This window comes from Nothoprocta perdicaria, unplaced genomic scaffold, assembly GCF_003342845.1.
Source record: "Nothoprocta perdicaria isolate Ctin4 unplaced genomic scaffold, notPer1 scaffold_232, whole genome shotgun sequence".
Taxonomy (NCBI): Eukaryota; Metazoa; Chordata; class Aves; order Tinamiformes; family Tinamidae; genus Nothoprocta; species Nothoprocta perdicaria.
Window position 1 is genome coordinate 62738 of NW_020455458.1, and position 6000 is coordinate 68737.

Consider the following 6000-nt stretch of genomic DNA (forward strand, 5'->3'; position numbering starts at 1 on the left):
GTGATCTCCAGAGGAGAAGGCTGCTCTGCATGGCTGTACATCCATGAGGATGAGCAGAGGCACTGCTGTAAAGCAGACCTGCTGTCASTAAGGCAAACAAATCAGTTCTTGCATGCAGATGGGCTGAAAGAGTACAAAATGCACCAACAGAGCTCTCTGGAGCAGCTCCAGCTGCCGACAGTGGGTTTCTTACACCAGACTAAGCTCAGACCAAACAGTTGTTTGCCACTTTAGTCATCTTGTCTACTTACTGTCCCTTGTTACCTTGCTGACCCATGTGCAGGAGAGAAGCAGCAGTGCAGTGCAGGCCGGGCAGCTTGCGTCTGTTGAATCTCTGCCTTGGCTTTTTCATGCACTGAAGATGTACAGCACAGCCAGGTGTTTTAGACAGTGAGAGGAGTAAGGGCAAGGTGAGAGCCCTGGAGAGCTTGTTTGGAGCTCTGCCTTCACCATCGTTCCCCTGAGCAGCCAGGCAAAATTACTGATTTAGAGTTTKCACGGGGAGCACTCGCAGCGTTCTGGACTGACACGTCCAAGCTGAAAGCTGTTCTTCCCTGGAGGGCAGCAGAGAAGGAGACCCATCCAGGGGCAGTCCAGACTGCTTCAGTTTAACTCCAGTCCTGAGACGGAAAGCTGCAGTCCCTGCACAAGGGATCTTGGCAGAGCCTGGTCTGCCCAGATCTGAAGATGAAGAAACCCCCTGCCCACAGGCACAGCCCACGACACCAGGAGGCACAGGGGGAAAGACAGAGGAGGGGCATCCTGGAGCTGTCTGCCTTTTTGATCTTCTCACATTTCACAGCTCATACTCTCTTTCTTGTTGGTGCACAGCAAGGTCAACCTTACTGTTCCTCCTTTGTTTTCTTGTTCGTGCATTTAATAAGGCTCTATTTTCACTTAAGCACTAGATGCCAATTCAGCTGTAARGAAATGTGAAGTTGTAGCCATGCTAAAAGTTTTTGTTGAGGTATAAAAAAAACAGCAGGCAATGTAGAGAAGGCAGTAAAATAGCACTGTCTTGTCCCTAAAGAACGAAAAGGAAAATTATAATTAAACTGATACTTATTTCAGCAAATAAATCAGTYGATGTTCAGTGTAAACCACATAGTAAATCAGGCACAAAATATTCTACACAAATAAGCAATCTCATTTTCCTAGGAACGTAAAAGKTAGGTACAGCAAGTTCTTTAAGTCTCTCGTATGTAACAACACAGCATGTTCTTGAGTATTTGTTGTCCACGTTACAGGATATGTCCTCATATCCTGTGATATGAGTAAGTGGTAAAGTGGCATGAATGGTAATCAGCCACTCGTTCCACCTGCCTTCCAAGGCACGGAGGGTGCCTATGTGACATGCTTCAYTTCTCCTGGGCCTGGGCTGCTCCCGGAGCAGTCTCCATTTTTGCTGAGGATCCTGTCAGCGGCCAGAGTCCATTCCCTGTGGTGCAGCTTTCCCAGTGCAGGGCAGAGTGCAGACCTCATTAGGCTATGGTGTTTCCCATACTGACACCCCCAAACTTTGGAAGCAGCACTCTTGTGCCTTCAGCTCTTCAGAGACTCTGGCAGAAGGATGTGGCCAACAAGTCTAACATGGAAAGCTCCACAAGTTCCCGTGTTGTTCATATGCTGCCTGGCTGCTGTTACTGGGACAGAAAGGGACAGGTCTGGTTCATGAATTGCTTTTCTGCCCAGAGCCTTGGACTCAGCTCTGGGTGTCAAGGCCACATTCCTGGTTCCACTCTTCTGACCAAAAGGATGGGATGGTCCTGTTTGACTTGTGCTCTGAAAGGATTCAAAGAGCAAAAGCAGAGTGTTCTGAGAGTCAAGATGGTGCAACATGATACTGCTCTGGGTAGTGGCAATCACAAGGAGGAACACAGTGGCAGCTTTGTAGAAACAGCAAGGAACTGAAGGCCAACGGCAGTGCCCAAGGGTGCGGTTCCTGTGACCTGTGCAGTACCTCTCTGCTTTACAGTGAGCAGAAACCCTGCCTGGCGTGGGAGAGGCAGCTGAATGCAACTAGAAGTTCTAGCAAAATCTCCTTCATCTGAGGAATGACTGAGGGAGCATTGCTGGCTTTCATGGCTGGAGCTTCTGAATCAAAGTTTACCTGATCTTGGGTGGGAGTGGGTGGGATAGGGAGGAGGTGCAGTGAGACATCAAGCAAATGTATCCTGCTCTCTAAGCAGCTTTCCAGATCCAAAGCCCCCTTTTCTCTTTGTCACCTCTCCAGTCATCTGCAGGATCTGAAGAAATAACCTCTTATGATCTAGTTCTTCTTTCTCTCTCCAAAATCATTTTCTCCTTTAAGTAGGACGCTTCTTTACCTGAAGCTATCCAGTGGCTAGGCACAAATGCACAGTCAATGGGGACATTGGTGTCCTAAGCATATCTGCTAGCTAGCCAGGAGATAGTGAAGGGATTTTTTTTTTTTTAATTAGATTTAAACAAGACATAGCTGGATGTCAGACTGCCACTATGGATGTTCCTCAATTCACTACCACTTCTTGTACCTACAGCCACTCAAAGGCATCCACATTCTGATGAAGCAAACAAGCCTGCCAGCAGTAGCACCTCCTTTGGTCACTGGTCCCAAAATGTGCAGTGCAAATGGGGCATTCCCAAGCAAGAACAAGTCTTTCTGATTAATTCACTTCATATTCGGTTACTTTCTTAGAAAAGGATTGTTGTCACCACGATCRATAGCCAACCAGGAAGCAAACTTACGTAATCGAGCTTGTTTGACAATGTGCTTGAACATTGCCATTTAACGCATTCCTTTGGCAATTAACCCACGCTTAGGGGGTGGAGATGCTGCCTCAAGTTACTCTGGTGGCCTGAGTTATCGTAAGGTACAGCACGCTCCCTCCGAGCTCTGGGACTGCATGCCAGCTGCGTGCAAGCTAGAGGAGGGCTGGGGAGGGGTTAAGCACTGGACTGTGAGGCAGTTAAGTGCAGAATGAAACAGGGCTGGTTTTCGAAAATGCAGACTTAGTCTAAAGGACACAAAAAAGAACATTGAGTCGTCTAAAACCTGTTCAGTAGCTGGCATCAGACCCCTATACTGTATAAAACCAGAAATGACTGAAACTATGAAAATAGTTCTTATGAAAATAGTCTATTTTTAATKACTTGGGTCATCTAGGCACAAAGTCCTTTTGCATTGCTTTCCTCGTTTTCCTTGGCAGGTGCTTGATCTTCCCAGATTCCCTTGTAATTTTCATGAAGACCTGTATCAAGTTCCTTAGAGAAAAAGGTGAGTGGAAAACCAGTATTTTCTTGTTAATATTACTGCACACCTACGCATATAATCGGTGAGGGTCTGTTCATTTTAAAATGAGCTTGATGTTCCCAAGCAAACTGAGATCTAGACTGGCAATAAGCAGGCAAAAATTGTGAAAACTCTGTATCAAGATAGACAAGTAATGAATAAAAGAGAAGGACAAAAACAAAAGTGATTTTTTTTCGTTAACTGAAACAATTGCATTTCAAAAGGAAAATTAAATTTTGGAACTACCCCTAAGGGTGGCTGCACGTTGCAGTGGATTGGCTGTGTTCCTGGGAGTCTGCCCCTTTGATTTAGAGGTAGTGAGCTAACCAGAGTGGACAGTGTCTGCCAGCAAAGATCCCTGGGGGTCTGTTTAACCAGCATTCCCTGCCAGTCACAAAAGGAAAAAGTGAGCCTGGGGTTTCAATCCTCTAGGGAATTTTTCATCTCTGTTTGGATAGCCTGTTTAGTGGCAGAGAGGGACTGGTGAGGCCGTATCCAGGGCTGCCAGCCTGTCCCTGCCTTTATGCAGCCTCAGAGTTTTCAAAGCACTCCTATAATACCCCTACCAAATAAAATAAAAAATAAAAAATCATTTCATCCAGGTTTCATCACTGTTCCTCTACTGTTCTGTCAGTGTTGCAAGGAGTGCCAAGCAGCAGATTCAGTCCAACAGGACTGCAGCCACCTTGCAGCTGCCYCTCCTGCACATGCAAACACGTGAGGACAGGCAAGGGCACAGCAGCTCTCTGTGCAGGTAGCAGACTGTACAGGCAGGAAGCAGCTTGTTGCTGTTCATGCCATCCTAATATCTAGAGGAATAAAATCAAACAAGAGAGCCTCTCAATTATAAATGTAAAAGAGAATCCTGGGCACACTTGAAGCTTCTATTTTAATTTAAAGCTCTTCCCCTTCCTGATGGTTAATCCTTTCCCAGTCCAAGACCATAGGGACCACCGTGGCATAGGGATGTGCACTGGGTCTCCTGCAGACGTTTCATCAGAAGTGACGGACTATAACCCGTGTGCACTGAACGGGTCAGCAGCAATGCTGTGTGTCGGCAGGCGGAACATAAGATTGACACTTTACATAGTGGCAGAGACAAAGCATCACCTACCATCTTCTGTTTTCATCAGGTAAAACTGTGTTCCAGCAGTAGGCAAGAAGACTTTATCTTGTTGGTCCTGCAAGTGCCACAGGTTTGCCAGGAGCTGACCTTGCTGCACTGTTGTCAGTTGTGGAACAGTTTGCCAACTCAGCAATACTAGTTTGTCACAGACAGCAGTTTATTTCTTATGTGATGGATTTCGGAAATAAGCCAATCAGTTTGTTCTCCAAGGAAATGTTACTGTATTTTCAACAGAGGAGGGCAGGAGTAACTCCATTAGCCTGTGCTTGTAGTGTCTCCTGAAGCTGCAAGGACTGCATACAGTAAGAGCTAAAGCCTTTAGCCTTCACCTGCTAATGGGTTTTGTTACAAACTGGAAACTCACCTTGAACAAATGTGAAGCTTTTCTGATTTGTGCTTAGCTGTGTGGCCTTGCAGAAGTTTTAATGTGAGTGTGAGACTGAAATGCCCAGGSTCGGCAGAGCTCTATGGAGTGTCAGAATTCACAGCAGACCCCTGAGACCTGTAACCTGGCTGAATCTCACTTCATGAAGTAAAATTATGAAGTAGCAAGAATCACCGTTTCCTTGGAGTTCTTTCCTTGAGAGAGGACACCTTGAAAGCAGAGCCAGCCCTTTCTTGAACAAGGAGTTTGTTTCATGCATAGGAACTGTTTCCATTTCCTGGGCCAGAGGCTTCTCCAGGTCAGTGGTAATGAAATGTTGTAATCACATTTTAGGAGATTCCTTCTTACTAGAATTTCCTTTGTAAAGGAAAACTAAAGGCTAAAACATACAACAAAATGTACTGCCAATTTCTCTTGTTTTGTGGTTAGTATTTATTCTGTTCACATTTGTCAAACTTGTCTGAGAAAAATGGTCAAGTAAAGCAAAGCTTAAAACATTTTTTCTTTCCTTTTTATTAAAATGAATAACAAGAACTTATGTTTATTCAAGCTAAACTTTTTTTTTCCAAACATGGTTCTGGTTCAGATGCTGAATCAAAGCAGTACATAGTCTACACTGATTTGCTTTTGTTTATTTAGAGCTAATTGCACTTAGTGCAAGTGGGTTGCCTGGTAGCAGGGAGCTACTACAGAGCTCTGCACTATTCCCATCATGGTAGCTTAAGGATGGGAAAGATAGGCGGATAATTCTAGAAGGCAGCTCTGGCTATTTGCAGCTCCTTCCAGCTCCACAAAGTGAAGCATTGATGGAGAAGGAAACAAAAAACCCCAGACAGTATCTGAAACTTTGGGAAGTGTAGGAATACAAGGACCTGCTTGTGTTCAACAACCTCAAACAGAAGCAAGTTCTGTTGGATTTCTCTAAAGGGAAGTAGGAGTGCTGGAATCTGAATTAGCTGCTTGTCGTCAGGAAGATCTACCATTCTTACAGACTGTGTTAATAGAGCTTGAGAGAGATGCAGCGCTGGGAATTTCAACCATGGATATACTTCGCCAATTTTTCCAGGCTGCTCCATTTATGTTTAGCAACCAGCAGCCACTCATCTGTCGGTTAGAGGACAAGGGAAACATTTATGCTACTGTAGCCTGGTTTTATGCTTCTGGAGTATTCTAGCTAAATCTGGTTGGACTCGGARTGAGAGGGCAGGAGTGGGTCAG